At 46.7% G+C, this 18,309-nt stretch overlaps 13 non-coding genes and 2 pseudogenes across 13 annotated transcripts; all 15 read right to left on the bottom strand.

The window, feature by feature from the left end:
- LOC142283215 (U2 spliceosomal RNA) lies at positions 1–37 on the bottom strand (annotated as a pseudogene; the record flags this gene model as incomplete).
- Positions 38–1,154: 1,117 nt separating this feature from the next.
- LOC142283213 (U2 spliceosomal RNA) lies at positions 1,155–1,345 on the bottom strand. Its single transcript, XR_012744933.1, has one exon. It is a non-coding gene; the product is annotated as a U2 spliceosomal RNA (small nuclear RNA).
- A 1,117-nt stretch (positions 1,346–2,462) lies between these two features.
- Positions 2,463–2,653, bottom strand: LOC142283212 (U2 spliceosomal RNA). Its single transcript, XR_012744932.1, has one exon. It is a non-coding gene; the product is annotated as a U2 spliceosomal RNA (small nuclear RNA).
- Positions 2,654–3,770: 1,117 nt separating this feature from the next.
- LOC142283210 (U2 spliceosomal RNA) lies at positions 3,771–3,961 on the bottom strand. Its single transcript, XR_012744931.1, has one exon. It is a non-coding gene; the product is annotated as a U2 spliceosomal RNA (small nuclear RNA).
- Positions 3,962–5,078: 1,117 nt separating this feature from the next.
- Positions 5,079–5,269, bottom strand: LOC142283209 (U2 spliceosomal RNA). Its single transcript, XR_012744930.1, has one exon. It is a non-coding gene; the product is annotated as a U2 spliceosomal RNA (small nuclear RNA).
- A 1,118-nt stretch (positions 5,270–6,387) lies between these two features.
- On the bottom strand, positions 6,388–6,578 carry LOC142283208 (U2 spliceosomal RNA). Its single transcript, XR_012744929.1, has one exon. It is a non-coding gene; the product is annotated as a U2 spliceosomal RNA (small nuclear RNA).
- A 1,117-nt stretch (positions 6,579–7,695) lies between these two features.
- On the bottom strand, positions 7,696–7,886 carry LOC142283207 (U2 spliceosomal RNA). Its single transcript, XR_012744928.1, has one exon. It is a non-coding gene; the product is annotated as a U2 spliceosomal RNA (small nuclear RNA).
- Positions 7,887–9,004: 1,118 nt separating this feature from the next.
- LOC142283206 (U2 spliceosomal RNA) lies at positions 9,005–9,195 on the bottom strand. Its single transcript, XR_012744927.1, has one exon. It is a non-coding gene; the product is annotated as a U2 spliceosomal RNA (small nuclear RNA).
- Positions 9,196–10,312: 1,117 nt separating this feature from the next.
- LOC142283205 (U2 spliceosomal RNA) lies at positions 10,313–10,503 on the bottom strand. Its single transcript, XR_012744926.1, has one exon. It is a non-coding gene; the product is annotated as a U2 spliceosomal RNA (small nuclear RNA).
- Positions 10,504–11,620: 1,117 nt separating this feature from the next.
- On the bottom strand, positions 11,621–11,811 carry LOC142283219 (U2 spliceosomal RNA). The gene has a single exon (XR_012744937.1). It is a non-coding gene; the product is annotated as a U2 spliceosomal RNA (small nuclear RNA).
- A 1,117-nt stretch (positions 11,812–12,928) lies between these two features.
- On the bottom strand, positions 12,929–13,119 carry LOC142283218 (U2 spliceosomal RNA). Its single transcript, XR_012744936.1, has one exon. It is a non-coding gene; the product is annotated as a U2 spliceosomal RNA (small nuclear RNA).
- A 1,117-nt stretch (positions 13,120–14,236) lies between these two features.
- LOC142283217 (U2 spliceosomal RNA) lies at positions 14,237–14,427 on the bottom strand. Its single transcript, XR_012744935.1, has one exon. It is a non-coding gene; the product is annotated as a U2 spliceosomal RNA (small nuclear RNA).
- Positions 14,428–15,544: 1,117 nt separating this feature from the next.
- Positions 15,545–15,735, bottom strand: LOC142283216 (U2 spliceosomal RNA). The gene has a single exon (XR_012744934.1). It is a non-coding gene; the product is annotated as a U2 spliceosomal RNA (small nuclear RNA).
- A 1,117-nt stretch (positions 15,736–16,852) lies between these two features.
- LOC142283204 (U2 spliceosomal RNA) lies at positions 16,853–17,043 on the bottom strand. Its single transcript, XR_012744925.1, has one exon. It is a non-coding gene; the product is annotated as a U2 spliceosomal RNA (small nuclear RNA).
- Positions 17,044–18,160: 1,117 nt separating this feature from the next.
- On the bottom strand, positions 18,161–18,309 carry LOC142283214 (U2 spliceosomal RNA; annotated as a pseudogene; the record flags this gene model as incomplete).

The following is an 18,309-nucleotide window of genomic DNA, read 5'->3' as shown; positions in this document are numbered from 1 at the left end:
ACTACACTTGATCTTAGCCAAAAGGCCGAGAAGCGATAACCAGAATTGGTTTGGGCCTCGAGTGGCACCCTGGCCTATGCCGGACACATCTTAGGGAGAGAGAGCGAGAGGGAGACAAACCCACGCCTACACAAGACATTTTGTCACCCAAGCCAACCCTTGAAAAGGCTGCTTTGCAGAGCAAAAACAAGAAGAATGGTGCGTTTTGCAGCCGCCGCCCACTGCAATGAATCTGAATAACTCCTCCTTTAGGGCGCAAGCAACTCCCCTCCCCCTTGCAGTCTTTCCAATTCACGATACAAAAAGACGGACAGGACAGGTTGCCTGACTTTCCGTCACTGCCACCCTTTGCCATCCTTACCCGTAGAAAGCCCTTTCATCATCCCCAAACCCTAATCTTTTCCCTTTCCTTCCCAGCCCCCAAACCCTGCCCTCTGTACCTTTCTCACCACCCGCTTCCCTTCTCCTGTCATCCCCCTACCACCCGGGAAAAAAAGAGATTGCCCCCTCCTTCCACTAGCCCACCCTCCCACCCAAAGAACAACTTCTTCTGCGCAGCTTGTTTTCTAGGCAGCAGCGCTATTGTGATGTCATCGGGGGGCATTGTGACAAGCCGCCAGTGTTCCGTCTCTTCATGTTGTGCACTGTTCAAACCGAAAATACATCAACAGGCAGGCTACAGAAAAGCTTACTAACAAAGGTTAGAGAGGGGCTTTCTCAGAGGGCTTTTTACAGTTTGTCTATTCCCAATTAGCCGGTTTAGTATACTTAATGAAAGTACTAATTCTTTCATAGGCCGCCCATTCTTAGTATTTGACGTTCAGGTAACAACAGGTAACTTTATTTGGAGTGGAAGCAGAGAGATAACACCAGATGCCAATTGTACATCCTCTCACACCTGTGGTCACTGCAGCATCTGACTCCACTTTGTCCAAAAGGGATCTATTCCATTCAATTACACATGATCTAGATTAGACTGACAACAAGATACTGCACGGGACATAGCAGAGTTGGTGAAGTTGAGTGGTGATGAGTTTGCTATTTGGATGAATAAAGCAAGTAAAAAGTGTGTTAGATAAAAATTCATTTCAATTCGCTAATCGGGCTAATATGAATCAGGTGAATCGAGTTCTGCTTTTGGAAACTGGGTTAAGAAGGGGTGCACCGTTCCTGGAGGTACTGCAATACCAGGTCAATGCGTGGAGTGGACAGAGCAAGCTCTTTTTCCATCTCCCTGTTCTAAAAATCCATTTAATATATGGTCCCCAGATAGGGGACGTATCAGATATTAAACTGATAAGAACAGATACTACACTTGATCTTAGCCAAAAGGCCGAGAAGCGATAACCAGAATTGGTTTGGGCCTCGAGTGGCACCCTGGCCTATGCCGGACACATCTTAGGGAGAGAGAGCGAGAGGGAGACAAACCCACGCCTACACAAGACATTTTGTCACCCAAGCCAACCCTTGAAAAGGCTGCTTTGCAGAGCAAAAACAAGAAGAATGGTGCGTTTTGCAGCCGCCGCCCACTGCAATGAATCTGAATAACTCCTCCTTTAGGGCGCAAGCAACTCCCCTCCCCCTTGCAGTCTTTCCAATTCACGATACAAAAAGACGGACAGGACAGGTTGCCTGACTTTCCGTCACTGCCACCCTTTGCCATCCTTACCCGTAGAAAGCCCTTTCATCATCCCCAAACCCTAATCTTTTCCCTTTCCTTCCCAGCCCCCAAACCCTGCCCTCTGTACCTTTCTCACCACCCGCTTCCCTTCTCCTGTCATCCCCCTACCACCCGGGAAAAAAAGAGATTGCCCCCTCCTTCCACTAGCCCACCCTCCCACCCAAAGAACAACTTCTTCTGCGCAGCTTGTTTTCTAGGCAGCAGCGCTATTGTGATGTCATCGGGGGCCATTGTGACAAGCCGCCAGTGTTCCGTCTCTTCATGTTGTGCACTGTTCAAACCGAAAATACATCAACAGGCAGGCTACAGAAAAGCTTACTAACAAAGGTTAGAGAGGGGCTTTCTCAGAGGGCTTTTTACAGTTTGTCTATTCCCAATTAGCCGGTTTAGTATACTTAATGAAAGTACTAATTCTTTCATAGGCCGCCCATTCTTAGTATTTGACGTTCAGGTAACAACAGGTAACTTTATTTGGAGTGGAAGCAGAGAGATAACACCAGATGCCAATTGTAGATCCTCTCACACCTGTGGTCACTGCAGCATCTGACTCCACTTTGTCCAAAAGGGATCTATTCCATTCAATTACACATGATCTAGATTAGACTGACAACAAGATACTGCACGGGACATAGCAGAGTTGGTGAAGTTGAGTGGTGATGAGTTTGCTATTTGGATGAATAAAGCAAGTAAAAAGTGTGTTAGATAAAAATTCATTTCAATTCGCTAATCGGGCTAATATGAATCAGGTGAATCGAGTTCTGCTTTTGGAAACTGGGTTAAGAAGGGGTGCACCGTTCCTGGAGGTACTGCAATACCAGGTCAATGCGTGGAGTGGACAGAGCAAGCTCTTTTTCCATCTCCCTGTTCTAAAAATCCATTTAATATATGGTCCCCAGATAGGGGACGTATCAGATATTAAACTGATAAGAACAGATACTACACTTGATCTTAGCCAAAAGGCCGAGAAGCGATAACCAGAATTGGTTTGGGCCTCGAGTGGCACCCTGGCCTATGCCGGACACATCTTAGGGAGAGAGAGCGAGAGGGAGACAAACCCACGCCTACACAAGACATTTTGTCACCCAAGCCAACCCTTGAAAAGGCTGCTTTGCAGAGCAAAAACAAGAAGAATGGTGCGTTTTGCAGCCGCCGCCCACTGCAATGAATCTGAATAACTCCTCCTTTAGGGCGCAAGCAACTCCCCTCCCCCTTGCAGTCTTTCCAATTCACGATACAAAAAGACGGACAGGACAGGTTGCCTGACTTTCCGTCACTGCCACCCTTTGCCATCCTTACCCGTAGAAAGCCCTTTCATCATCCCCAAACCCTAATCTTTTCCCTTTCCTTCCCAGCCCCCAAACCCTGCCCTCTGTACCTTTCTCACCACCCGCTTCCCTTCTCCTGTCATCCCCCTACCACCCGGGAAAAAAAGAGATTGCCCCCTCCTTCCACTAGCCCACCCTCCCACCCAAAGAACAACTTCTTCTGCGCAGCTTGTTTTCTAGGCAGCAGCGCTATTGTGATGTCATCGGGGGGCATTGTGACAAGCCGCCAGTGTTCCGTCTCTTCATGTTGTGCACTGTTCAAACCGAAAATACATCAACAGGCAGGCTACAGAAAAGCTTACTAACAAAGGTTAGAGAGGGGCTTTCTCAGAGGGCTTTTTACAGTTTGTCTATTCCCAATTAGCCGGTTTAGTATACTTAATGAAAGTACTAATTCTTTCATAGGCCGCCCATTCTTAGTATTTGACGTTCAGGTAACAACAGGTAACTTTATTTGGAGTGGAAGCAGAGAGATAACACCAGATGCCAATTGTAGATCCTCTCACACCTGTGGTCACTGCAGCATCTGACTCCACTTTGTCCAAAAGGGATCTATTCCATTCAATTACACATGATCTAGATTAGACTGACAACAAGATACTGCACGGGACATAGCAGAGTTGGTGAAGTTGAGTGGTGATGAGTTTGCTATTTGGATGAATAAAGCAAGTAAAAAGTGTGTTAGATAAAAATTCATTTCAATTCGCTAATCGGGCTAATATGAATCAGGTGAATCGAGTTCTGCTTTTGGAAACTGGGTTAAGAAGGGGTGCACCGTTCCTGGAGGTACTGCAATACCAGGTCAATGCGTGGAGTGGACAGAGCAAGCTCTTTTTCCATCTCCCTGTTCTAAAAATCCATTTAATATATGGTCCCCAGATAGGGGACGTATCAGATATTAAACTGATAAGAACAGATACTACACTTGATCTTAGCCAAAAGGCCGAGAAGCGATAACCAGAATTGGTTTGGGCCTCGAGTGGCACCCTGGCCTATGCCGGACACATCTTAGGGAGAGAGAGCGAGAGGGAGACAAACCCACGCCTACACAAGACATTTTGTCACCCAAGCCAACCCTTGAAAAGGCTGCTTTGCAGAGCAAAAACAAGAAGAATGGTGCGTTTTGCAGCCGCCGCCCACTGCAATGAATCTGAATAACTCCTCCTTTAGGGCGCAAGCAACTCCCCTCCCCCTTGCAGTCTTTCCAATTCACGATACAAAAAGACGGACAGGACAGGTTGCCTGACTTTCCGTCACTGCCACCCTTTGCCATCCTTACCCGTAGAAAGCCCTTTCATCATCCCCAAACCCTAATCTTTTCCCTTTCCTTCCCAGCCCCCAAACCCTGCCCTCTGTACCTTTCTCACCACCCGCTTCCCTTCTCCTGTCATCCCCCTACCACCCGGGAAAAAAAGAGATTGCCCCCTCCTTCCACTAGCCCACCCTCCCACCCAAAGAACAACTTCTTCTGCGCAGCTTGTTTTCTAGGCAGCAGCGCTATTGTGATGTCATCGGGGGGCATTGTGACAAGCCGCCAGTGTTCCGTCTCTTCATGTTGTGCACTGTTCAAACCGAAAATACATCAACAGGCAGGCTACAGAAAAGCTTACTAACAAAGGTTAGAGAGGGGCTTTCTCAGAGGGCTTTTTACAGTTTGTCTATTCCCAATTAGCCGGTTTAGTATACTTAATGAAAGTACTAATTCTTTCATAGGCCGCCCATTCTTAGTATTTGACGTTCAGGTAACAACAGGTAACTTTATTTGGAGTGGAAGCAGAGAGATAACACCAGATGCCAATTGTAGATCCTCTCACACCTGTGGTCACTGCAGCATCTGACTCCACTTTGTCCAAAAGGGATCTATTCCATTCAATTACACATGATCTAGATTAGACTGACAACAAGATACTGCACGGGACATAGCAGAGTTGGTGAAGTTGAGTGGTGATGAGTTTGCTATTTGGATGAATAAAGCAAGTAAAAAGTGTGTTAGATAAAAATTCATTTCAATTCGCTAATCGGGCTAATATGAATCAGGTGAATCGAGTTCTGCTTTTGGAAACTGGGTTAAGAAGGGGTGCACCGTTCCTGGAGGTACTGCAATACCAGGTCAATGCGTGGAGTGGACAGAGCAAGCTCTTTTTCCATCTCCCTGTTCTAAAAATCCATTTAATATATGGTCCCCAGATAGGGGACGTATCAGATATTAAACTGATAAGAACAGATACTACACTTGATCTTAGCCAAAAGGCCGAGAAGCGATAACCAGAATTGGTTTGGGCCTCGAGTGGCACCCTGGCCTATGCCGGACACATCTTAGGGAGAGAGAGCGAGAGGGAGACAAACCCACGCCTACACAAGACATTTTGTCACCCAAGCCAACCCTTGAAAAGGCTGCTTTGCAGAGCAAAAACAAGAAGAATGGTGCGTTTTGCAGCCGCCGCCCACTGCAATGAATCTGAATAACTCCTCCTTTAGGGCGCAAGCAACTCCCCTCCCCCTTGCAGTCTTTCCAATTCACGATACAAAAAGACGGACAGGACAGGTTGCCTGACTTTCCGTCACTGCCACCCTTTGCCATCCTTACCCGTAGAAAGCCCTTTCATCATCCCCAAACCCTAATCTTTTCCCTTTCCTTCCCAGCCCCCAAACCCTGCCCTCTGTACCTTTCTCACCACCCGCTTCCCTTCTCCTGTCATCCCCCTACCACCCGGGAAAAAAAGAGATTGCCCCCTCCTTCCACTAGCCCACCCTCCCACCCAAAGAACAACTTCTTCTGCGCAGCTTGTTTTCTAGGCAGCAGCGCTATTGTGATGTCATCGGGGGGCATTGTGACAAGCCGCCAGTGTTCCGTCTCTTCATGTTGTGCACTGTTCAAACCGAAAATACATCAACAGGCAGGCTACAGAAAAGCTTACTAACAAAGGTTAGAGAGGGGCTTTCTCAGAGGGCTTTTTACAGTTTGTCTATTCCCAATTAGCCGGTTTAGTATACTTAATGAAAGTACTAATTCTTTCATAGGCCGCTCCATTCTTAGTATTTGACGTTCAGGTAACAACAGGTAACTTTATTTGGAGTGGAAGCAGAGAGATAACACCAGATGCCAATTGTAGATCCTCTCACACCTGTGGTCACTGCAGCATCTGACTCCACTTTGTCCAAAAGGGATCTATTCCATTCAATTACACATGATCTAGATTAGACTGACAACAAGATACTGCACGGGACATAGCAGAGTTGGTGAAGTTGAGTGGTGATGAGTTTGCTATTTGGATGAATAAAGCAAGTAAAAAGTGTGTTAGATAAAAATTCATTTCAATTCGCTAATCGGGCTAATATGAATCAGGTGAATCGAGTTCTGCTTTTGGAAACTGGGTTAAGAAGGGGTGCACCGTTCCTGGAGGTACTGCAATACCAGGTCAATGCGTGGAGTGGACAGAGCAAGCTCTTTTTCCATCTCCCTGTTCTAAAAATCCATTTAATATATGGTCCCCAGATAGGGGACGTATCAGATATTAAACTGATAAGAACAGATACTACACTTGATCTTAGCCAAAAGGCCGAGAAGCGATAACCAGAATTGGTTTGGGCCTCGAGTGGCACCCTGGCCTATGCCGGACACATCTTAGGGAGAGAGAGCGAGAGGGAGACAAACCCACGCCTACACAAGACATTTTGTCACCCAAGCCAACCCTTGAAAAGGCTGCTTTGCAGAGCAAAAACAAGAAGAATGGTGCGTTTTGCAGCCGCCGCCCACTGCAATGAATCTGAATAACTCCTCCTTTAGGGCGCAAGCAACTCCCCTCCCCCTTGCAGTCTTTCCAATTCACGATACAAAAAGACGGACAGGACAGGTTGCCTGACTTTCCGTCACTGCCACCCTTTGCCATCCTTACCCGTAGAAAGCCCTTTCATCATCCCCAAACCCTAATCTTTTCCCTTTCCTTCCCAGCCCCCAAACCCTGCCCTCTGTACCTTTCTCACCACCCGCTTCCCTTCTCCTGTCATCCCCCTACCACCCGGGAAAAAAAGAGATTGCCCCCTCCTTCCACTAGCCCACCCTCCCACCCAAAGAACAACTTCTTCTGCGCAGCTTGTTTTCTAGGCAGCAGCGCTATTGTGATGTCATCGGGGGGCATTGTGACAAGCCGCCAGTGTTCCGTCTCTTCATGTTGTGCACTGTTCAAACCGAAAATACATCAACAGGCAGGCTACAGAAAAGCTTACTAACAAAGGTTAGAGAGGGGCTTTCTCAGAGGGCTTTTTACAGTTTGTCTATTCCCAATTAGCCGGTTTAGTATACTTAATGAAAGTACTAATTCTTTCATAGGCCGCCCATTCTTAGTATTTGACGTTCAGGTAACAACAGGTAACTTTATTTGGAGTGGAAGCAGAGAGATAACACCAGATGCCAATTGTAGATCCTCTCACACCTGTGGTCACTGCAGCATCTGACTCCACTTTGTCCAAAAGGGATCTATTCCATTCAATTACACATGATCTAGATTAGACTGACAACAAGATACTGCACGGGACATAGCAGAGTTGGTGAAGTTGAGTGGTGATGAGTTTGCTATTTGGATGAATAAAGCAAGTAAAAAGTGTGTTAGATAAAAATTCATTTCAATTCGCTAATCGGGCTAATATGAATCAGGTGAATCGAGTTCTGCTTTTGGAAACTGGGTTAAGAAGGGGTGCACCGTTCCTGGAGGTACTGCAATACCAGGTCAATGCGTGGAGTGGACAGAGCAAGCTCTTTTTCCATCTCCCTGTTCTAAAAATCCATTTAATATATGGTCCCCAGATAGGGGACGTATCAGATATTAAACTGATAAGAACAGATACTACACTTGATCTTAGCCAAAAGGCCGAGAAGCGATAACCAGAATTGGTTTGGGCCTCGAGTGGCACCCTGGCCTATGCCGGACACATCTTAGGGAGAGAGAGCGAGAGGGAGACAAACCCACGCCTACACAAGACATTTTGTCACCCAAGCCAACCCTTGAAAAGGCTGCTTTGCAGAGCAAAAACAAGAAGAATGGTGCGTTTTGCAGCCTGCCGCCCACTGCAATGAATCTGAATAACTCCTCCTTTAGGGCGCAAGCAACTCCCCTCCCCCTTGCAGTCTTTCCAATTCACGATACAAAAAGACGGACAGGACAGGTTGCCTGACTTTCCGTCACTGCCACCCTTTGCCATCCTTACCCGTAGAAAGCCCTTTCATCATCCCCAAACCCTAATCTTTTCCCTTTCCTTCCCAGCCCCCAAACCCTGCCCTCTGTACCTTTCTCACCACCCGCTTCCCTTCTCCTGTCATCCCCCTACCACCCGGGAAAAAAAGAGATTGCCCCCTCCTTCCACTAGCCCACCCTCCCACCCAAAGAACAACTTCTTCTGCGCAGCTTGTTTTCTAGGCAGCAGCGCTATTGTGATGTCATCGGGGGGCATTGTGACAAGCCGCCAGTGTTCCGTCTCTTCATGTTGTGCACTGTTCAAACCGAAAATACATCAACAGGCAGGCTACAGAAAAGCTTACTAACAAAGGTTAGAGAGGGGCTTTCTCAGAGGGCTTTTTACAGTTTGTCTATTCCCAATTAGCCGGTTTAGTATACTTAATGAAAGTACTAATTCTTTCATAGGCCGCCCATTCTTAGTATTTGACGTTCAGGTAACAACAGGTAACTTTATTTGGAGTGGAAGCAGAGAGATAACACCAGATGCCAATTGTAGATCCTCTCACACCTGTGGTCACTGCAGCATCTGACTCCACTTTGTCCAAAAGGGATCTATTCCATTCAATTACACATGATCTAGATTAGACTGACAACAAGATACTGCACGGGACATAGCAGAGTTGGTGAAGTTGAGTGGTGATGAGTTTGCTATTTGGATGAATAAAGCAAGTAAAAAGTGTGTTAGATAAAAATTCATTTCAATTCGCTAATCGGGCTAATATGAATCAGGTGAATCGAGTTCTGCTTTTGGAAACTGGGTTAAGAAGGGGTGCACCGTTCCTGGAGGTACTGCAATACCAGGTCAATGCGTGGAGTGGACAGAGCAAGCTCTTTTTCCATCTCCCTGTTCTAAAAATCCATTTAATATATGGTCCCCAGATAGGGGACGTATCAGATATTAAACTGATAAGAACAGATACTACACTTGATCTTAGCCAAAAGGCCGAGAAGCGATAACCAGAATTGGTTTGGGCCTCGAGTGGCACCCTGGCCTATGCCGGACACATCTTAGGGAGAGAGAGCGAGAGGGAGACAAACCCACGCCTACACAAGACATTTTGTCACCCAAGCCAACCCTTGAAAAGGCTGCTTTGCAGAGCAAAAACAAGAAGAATGGTGCGTTTTGCAGCCGCCGCCCACTGCAATGAATCTGAATAACTCCTCCTTTAGGGCGCAAGCAACTCCCCTCCCCCTTGCAGTCTTTCCAATTCACGATACAAAAAGACGGACAGGACAGGTTGCCTGACTTTCCGTCACTGCCACCCTTTGCCATCCTTACCCGTAGAAAGCCCTTTCATCATCCCCAAACCCTAATCTTTTCCCTTTCCTTCCCAGCCCCCAAACCCTGCCCTCTGTACCTTTCTCACCACCCGCTTCCCTTCTCCTGTCATCCCCCTACCACCCGGGAAAAAAAGAGATTGCCCCCTCCTTCCACTAGCCCACCCTCCCACCCAAAGAACAACTTCTTCTGCGCAGCTTGTTTTCTAGGCAGCAGCGCTATTGTGATGTCATCGGGGGGCATTGTGACAAGCCGCCAGTGTTCCGTCTCTTCATGTTGTGCACTGTTCAAACCGAAAATACATCAACAGGCAGGCTACAGAAAAGCTTACTAACAAAGGTTAGAGAGGGGCTTTCTCAGAGGGCTTTTTACAGTTTGTCTATTCCCAATTAGCCGGTTTAGTATACTTAATGAAAGTACTAATTCTTTCATAGGCCGCCCATTCTTAGTATTTGACGTTCAGGTAACAACAGGTAACTTTATTTGGAGTGGAAGCAGAGAGATAACACCAGATGCCAATTGTAGATCCTCTCACACCTGTGGTCACTGCAGCATCTGACTCCACTTTGTCCAAAAGGGATCTATTCCATTCAATTACACATGATCTAGATTAGACTGACAACAAGATACTGCACGGGACATAGCAGAGTTGGTGAAGTTGAGTGGTGATGAGTTTGCTATTTGGATGAATAAAGCAAGTAAAAAGTGTGTTAGATAAAAATTCATTTCAATTCGCTAATCGGGCTAATATGAATCAGGTGAATCGAGTTCTGCTTTTGGAAACTGGGTTAAGAAGGGGTGCACCGTTCCTGGAGGTACTGCAATACCAGGTCAATGCGTGGAGTGGACAGAGCAAGCTCTTTTTCCATCTCCCTGTTCTAAAAATCCATTTAATATATGGTCCCCAGATAGGGGACGTATCAGATATTAAACTGATAAGAACAGATACTACACTTGATCTTAGCCAAAAGGCCGAGAAGCGATAACCAGAATTGGTTTGGGCCTCGAGTGGCACCCTGGCCTATGCCGGACACATCTTAGGGAGAGAGAGCGAGAGGGAGACAAACCCACGCCTACACAAGACATTTTGTCACCCAAGCCAACCCTTGAAAAGGCTGCTTTGCAGAGCAAAAACAAGAAGAATGGTGCGTTTTGCAGCCGCCGCCCACTGCAATGAATCTGAATAACTCCTCCTTTAGGGCGCAAGCAACTCCCCTCCCCCTTGCAGTCTTTCCAATTCACGATACAAAAAGACGGACAGGACAGGTTGCCTGACTTTCCGTCACTGCCACCCTTTGCCATCCTTACCCGTAGAAAGCCCTTTCATCATCCCCAAACCCTAATCTTTTCCCTTTCCTTCCCAGCCCCCAAACCCTGCCCTCTGTACCTTTCTCACCACCCGCTTCCCTTCTCCTGTCATCCCCCTACCACCCGGGAAAAAAAGAGATTGCCCCCTCCTTCCACTAGCCCACCCTCCCACCCAAAGAACAACTTCTTCTGCGCAGCTTGTTTTCTAGGCAGCAGCGCTATTGTGATGTCATCGGGGGGCATTGTGACAAGCCGCCAGTGTTCCGTCTCTTCATGTTGTGCACTGTTCAAACCGAAAATACATCAACAGGCAGGCTACAGAAAAGCTTACTAACAAAGGTTAGAGAGGGGCTTTCTCAGAGGGCTTTTTACAGTTTGTCTATTCCCAATTAGCCGGTTTAGTATACTTAATGAAAGTACTAATTCTTTCATAGGCCGCCCATTCTTAGTATTTGACGTTCAGGTAACAACAGGTAACTTTATTTGGAGTGGAAGCAGAGAGATAACACCAGATGCCAATTGTAGATCCTCTCACACCTGTGGTCACTGCAGCATCTGACTCCACTTTGTCCAAAAGGGATCTATTCCATTCAATTACACATGATCTAGATTAGACTGACAACAAGATACTGCACGGGACATAGCAGAGTTGGTGAAGTTGAGTGGTGATGAGTTTGCTATTTGGATGAATAAAGCAAGTAAAAAGTGTGTTAGATAAAAATTCATTTCAATTCGCTAATCGGGCTAATATGAATCAGGTGAATCGAGTTCTGCTTTTGGAAACTGGGTTAAGAAGGGGTGCACCGTTCCTGGAGGTACTGCAATACCAGGTCAATGCGTGGAGTGGACAGAGCAAGCTCTTTTTCCATCTCCCTGTTCTAAAAATCCATTTAATATATGGTCCCCAGATAGGGGACGTATCAGATATTAAACTGATAAGAACAGATACTACACTTGATCTTAGCCAAAAGGCCGAGAAGCGATAACCAGAATTGGTTTGGGCCTCGAGTGGCACCCTGGCCTATGCCGGACACATCTTAGGGAGAGAGAGCGAGAGGGAGACAAACCCACGCCTACACAAGACATTTTGTCACCCAAGCCAACCCTTGAAAAGGCTGCTTTGCAGAGCAAAAACAAGAAGAATGGTGCGTTTTGCAGCCGCCGCCCACTGCAATGAATCTGAATAACTCCTCCTTTAGGGCGCAAGCAACTCCCCTCCCCCTTGCAGTCTTTCCAATTCACGATACAAAAAGACGGACAGGACAGGTTGCCTGACTTTCCGTCACTGCCACCCTTTGCCATCCTTACCCGTAGAAAGCCCTTTCATCATCCCCAAACCCTAATCTTTTCCCTTTCCTTCCCAGCCCCCAAACCCTGCCCTCTGTACCTTTCTCACCACCCGCTTCCCTTCTCCTGTCATCCCCCTACCACCCGGGAAAAAAAGAGATTGCCCCCTCCTTCCACTAGCCCACCCTCCCACCCAAAGAACAACTTCTTCTGCGCAGCTTGTTTTCTAGGCAGCAGCGCTATTGTGATGTCATCGGGGGGCATTGTGACAAGCCGCCAGTGTTCCGTCTCTTCATGTTGTGCACTGTTCAAACCGAAAATACATCAACAGGCAGGCTACAGAAAAGCTTACTAACAAAGGTTAGAGAGGGGCTTTCTCAGAGGGCTTTTTACAGTTTGTCTATTCCCAATTAGCCGGTTTAGTATACTTAATGAAAGTACTAATTCTTTCATAGGCCGCCCATTCTTAGTATTTGACGTTCAGGTAACAACAGGTAACTTTATTTGGAGTGGAAGCAGAGAGATAACACCAGATGCCAATTGTAGATCCTCTCACACCTGTGGTCACTGCAGCATCTGACTCCACTTTGTCCAAAAGGGATCTATTCCATTCAATTACACATGATCTAGATTAGACTGACAACAAGATACTGCACGGGACATAGCAGAGTTGGTGAAGTTGAGTGGTGATGAGTTTGCTATTTGGATGAATAAAGCAAGTAAAAAGTGTGTTAGATAAAAATTCATTTCAATTCGCTAATCGGGCTAATATGAATCAGGTGAATCGAGTTCTGCTTTTGGAAACTGGGTTAAGAAGGGGTGCACCGTTCCTGGAGGTACTGCAATACCAGGTCAATGCGTGGAGTGGACAGAGCAAGCTCTTTTTCCATCTCCCTGTTCTAAAAATCCATTTAATATATGGTCCCCAGATAGGGGACGTATCAGATATTAAACTGATAAGAACAGATACTACACTTGATCTTAGCCAAAAGGCCGAGAAGCGATAACCAGAATTGGTTTGGGCCTCGAGTGGCACCCTGGCCTATGCCGGACACATCTTAGGGAGAGAGAGCGAGAGGGAGACAAACCCACGCCTACACAAGACATTTTGTCACCCAAGCCAACCCTTGAAAAGGCTGCTTTGCAGAGCAAAAACAAGAAGAATGGTGCGTTTTGCAGCCGCCGCCCACTGCAATGAATCTGAATAACTCCTCCTTTAGGGCGCAAGCAACTCCCCTCCCCCTTGCAGTCTTTCCAATTCACGATACAAAAAGACGGACAGGACAGGTTGCCTGACTTTCCGTCACTGCCACCCTTTGCCATCCTTACCCGTAGAAAGCCCTTTCATCATCCCCAAACCCTAATCTTTTCCCTTTCCTTCCCAGCCCCCAAACCCTGCCCTCTGTACCTTTCTCACCACCCGCTTCCCTTCTCCTGTCATCCCCCTACCACCCGGGAAAAAAAGAGATTGCCCCCTCCTTCCACTAGCCCACCCTCCCACCCAAAGAACAACTTCTTCTGCGCAGCTTGTTTTCTAGGCAGCAGCGCTATTGTGATGTCATCGGGGGGCATTGTGACAAGCCGCCAGTGTTCCGTCTCTTCATGTTGTGCACTGTTCAAACCGAAAATACATCAACAGGCAGGCTACAGAAAAGCTTACTAACAAAGGTTAGAGAGGGGCTTTCTCAGAGGGCTTTTTACAGTTTGTCTATTCCCAATTAGCCGGTTTAGTATACTTAATGAAAGTACTAATTCTTTCATAGGCCGCCCATTCTTAGTATTTGACGTTCAGGTAACAACAGGTAACTTTATTTGGAGTGGAAGCAGAGAGATAACACCAGATGCCAATTGTAGATCCTCTCACACCTGTGGTCACTGCAGCATCTGACTCCACTTTGTCCAAAAGGGATCTATTCCATTCAATTACACATGATCTAGATTAGACTGACAACAAGATACTGCACGGGACATAGCAGAGTTGGTGAAGTTGAGTGGTGATGAGTTTGCTATTTGGATGAATAAAGCAAGTAAAAAGTGTGTTAGATAAAAATTCATTTCAATTCGCTAATCGGGCTAATATGAATCAGGTGAATCGAGTTCTGCTTTTGGAAACTGGGTTAAGAAGGGGTGCACCGTTCCTGGAGGTACTGCAATACCAGGTCAATGCGTGGAGTGGACAGAGCAAGCTCTTTTTCCATCTCCCTGTTCTAAAAATCCATTTAATATATGGTCCCCAGATAGGGGACGTATCAGATATTAAACTGATAAGAACAGATACTACACTTGATCTTAGCCAAAAGGCCGAGAAGCGATAACCAGAATTGGTTTGGGCCTCGAGTGGCACCCTGGCCTATGCCGGACACATCTTAGGGAGAGAGAGCGAGAGGGAGACAAACCCACGCCTACACAAGACATTTTGTCACCCAAGCCAACCCTTGAAAAGGCTGCTTTGCAGAGCAAAAACAAGAAGAATGGTGCGTTTTGCAGCCGCCGCCCACTGCAATGAATCTGAATAACTCCTCCTTTAGGGCGCAAGCAACTCCCCTCCCCCTTGCAGTCTTTCCAATTCACGATACAAAAAGACGGACAGGACAGGTTGCCTGACTTTCCGTCACTGCCACCCTTTGCCATCCTTACCCGTAGAAAGCCCTTTCATCATCCCCAAACCCTAATCTTTTCCCTTTCCTTCCCAGCCCCCAAACCCTGCCCTCTGTACCTTTCTCACCACCCGCTTCCCTTCTCCTGTCATCCCCCTACCACCCGGGAAAAAAAGAGATTGCCCCCTCCTTCCACTAGCCCACCCTCCCACCCAAAGAACAACTTCTTCTGCGCAGCTTGTTTTCTAGGCAGCAGCGCTATTGTGATGTCATCGGGGGGCATTGTGACAAGCCGCCAGTGTTCCGTCTCTTCATGTTGTGCACTGTTCAAACCGAAAATACATCAACAGGCAGGCTACAGAAAAGCTTACTAACAAAGGTTAGAGAGGGGCTTTCTCAGAGGGCTTTTTACAGTTTGTCTATTCCCAATTAGCCGGTTTAGTATACTTAATGAAAGTACTAATTCTTTCATAGGCCGCCCATTCTTAGTATTTGACGTTCAGGTAACAACAGGTAACTTTATTTGGAGTGGAAGCAGAGAGATAACACCAGATGCCAATTGTAGATCCTCTCACACCTGTGGTCACTGCAGCATCTGACTCCACTTTGTCCAAAAGGGATCTATTCCATTCAATTACACATGATCTAGATTAGACTGACAACAAGATACTGCACGGGACATAGCAGAGTTGGTGAAGTTGAGTGGTGATGAGTTTGCTATTTGGATGAATAAAGCAAGTAAAAAGTGTGTTAGATAAAAATTCATTTCAATTCGCTAATCGGGCTAATATGAATCAGGTGAATCGAGTTCTGCTTTTGGAAACTGGGTTAAGAAGGGGTGCACCGTTCCTGGAGGTACTGCAATACCAGGTCAATGCGTGGAGTGGACAGAGCAAGCTCTTTTTCCATCTCCCTGTTCTAAAAATCCATTTAATATATGGTCCCCAGATAGGGGACGTATCAGATATTAAACTGATAAGAACAGATACTACACTTGATCTTAGCCAAAAGGCCGAGAAGCGATAACCAGAATTGGTTTGGGCCTCGAGTGGCACCCTGGCCTATGCCGGACACATCTTAGGGAGAGAGAGCGAGAGGGAGACAAACCCACGCCTACACAAGACATTTTGTCACCCAAGCCAACCCTTGAAAAGGCTGCTTTGCAGAGCAAAAACAAGAAGAATGGTGCGTTTTGCAGCCGCCGCCCACTGCAATGAATCTGAATAACTCCTCCTTTAGGGCGCAAGCAACTCCCCTCCCCCTTGCAGTCTTTCCAATTCACGATACAAAAAGACGGACAGGACAGGTTGCCTGACTTTCCGTCACTGCCACCCTTTGCCATCCTTACCCGTAGAAAGCCCTTTCATCATCCCCAAACCCTAATCTTTTCCCTTTCCTTCCCAGCCCCCAAACCCTGCCCTCTGTACCTTTCTCACCACCCGCTTCCCTTCTCCTGTCATCCCCCTACCACCCGGGAAAAAAAGAGATTGCCCCCTCCTTCCACTAGCCCACCCTCCCACCCAAAGAACAACTTCTTCTGCGCAGCTTGTTTTCTAGGCAGCAGCGCTATTGTGATGTCATCGGGGGGCATTGTGACAAGCCGCCAGTGTTCCGTCTCTTCATGTTGTGCACTGTTCAAACCGAAAATACATCAACAGGCAGGCTACAGAAAAGCTTACTAACAAAGGTTAGAGAGGGGCTTTCTCAGAGGGCTTTTTACAGTTTGTCTATTCCCAATTAGCCGGTTTAGTATACTTAATGAAAGTACTAATTCTTTCATAGGCCGCCCATTCTTAGTATTTGACGTTCAGGTAACAACAGGTAACTTTATTTGGAGTGGAAGCAGAGAGATAACACCAGATGCCAATTGTAGATCCTCTCACACCTGTGGTCACTGCAGCATCTGACTCCACTTTGTCCAAAAGGGATCTATTCCATTCAATTACACATGATCTAGATTAGACTGACAACAAGATACTGCACGGGACATAGCAGAGTTGGTGAAGTTGAGTGGTGATGAGTTTGCTATTTGGATGAATAAAGCAAGTAAAAAGTGTGTTAGATAAAAATTCATTTCAATTCGCTAATCGGGCTAATATGAATCAGGTGAATCGAGTTCTGCTTTTGGAAACTGGGTTAAGAAGGGGTGCACCGTTCCTGGAGGTACTGCAATACCAGGTCAATGCGTGGAGTGGACAGAGCAAGCTCTTTTTCCATCTCCCTGTTCTAAAAATCCATTTAATATATGGTCCCCAGATAGGGGACGTATCAGATATTAAACTGATAAGAACAGATACTACACTTGATCTTAGCCAAAAGGCCGAGAAGCGATAACCAGAATTGGTTTGGGCCTCGAGTGGCACCCTGGCCTATGCCGGACACATCTTAGGGAGAGAGAGCGAGAGGGAGACAAACCCACGCCTACACAAGACATTTTGTCACCCAAGCCAACCCTTGAAAAGGCTGCTTTGCAGAGCAAAAACAAGAAGAATGGTGCGTTTTGCAGCCGCCGCCCACTGCAATGAATCTGAATAACTCCTCCTTTAGGGCGCAAGCAACTCCCCTCCCCCTTGCAGTCTTTCCAATTCACGATACAAAAAGACGGACAGGACAGGTTGCCTGACTTTCCGTCACTGCCACCCTTTGCCATCCTTACCCGTAGAAAGCCCTTTCATCATCCCCAAACCCTAATCTTTTCCCTTTCCTTCCCAGCCCCCAAACCCTGCCCTCTGTACCTTTCTCACCACCCGCTTCCCTTCTCCTGTCATCCCCCTACCACCCGGGAAAAAAAGAGATTGCCCCCTCCTTCCACTAGCCCACCCTCCCACCCAAAGAACAACTTCTTCTGCGCAGCTTGTTTTCTAGGCAGCAGCGCTATTGTGATGTCATCGGGGGGCATTGTGACAAGCCGCCAGTGTTCCGTCTCTTCATGTTGTGCACTGTTCAAACCGAAAATACATCAACAGGCAGGCTACAGAAAAGCTTACTAACAAAGGTTAGAGAGGGGCTTTCTCAGAGGGCTTTTTACAGTTTGTCTATTCCCAATTAGCCGGTTTAGTATACTTAATGAAAGTACTAATTCTTTCATAGGCCGCCCATTCTTAGTATTTGACGTTCAGGTAACAACAGGTAACTTTATTTGGAGTGGAAGCAGAGAGATAACACCAGATGCCAATTGTAGATCCTCTCACACCTGTGGTCACTGCAGCATCTGACTCCACTTTGTCCAAAAGGGATCTATTCCATTCAATTACACATGATCTAGATTAGACTGACAACAAGATACTGCACGGGACATAGCAGAGTTGGTGAAGTTGAGTGGTGATGAGTTTGCTATTTGGATGAATAAAGCAAGTAAAAAGTGTGTTAGATAAAAATTCATTTCAATTCGCTAATCGGGCTAATATGAATCAGGTGAATCGAGTTCTGCTTTTGGAAACTGGGTTAAGAAGGGGTGCACCGTTCCTGGAGGTACTGCAATACCAGGTCAATGCGTGGAGTGGACAGAGCAAGCTCTTTTTCCATCTCCCTGTTCTAAAAATCCATTTAATATATGGTCCCCAGATAGGGGACGTATCAGATATTAAACTGATAAGAA

Source organism: Anomaloglossus baeobatrachus, unplaced genomic scaffold (genome assembly GCF_048569485.1).
Source record: "Anomaloglossus baeobatrachus isolate aAnoBae1 unplaced genomic scaffold, aAnoBae1.hap1 Scaffold_5342, whole genome shotgun sequence".
Taxonomy (NCBI): Eukaryota; Metazoa; Chordata; class Amphibia; order Anura; family Aromobatidae; genus Anomaloglossus; species Anomaloglossus baeobatrachus.
The sequence above is the reverse complement of the archived record's forward strand: the minus strand, read 5'-3'. Positions and strand labels throughout refer to the sequence as shown.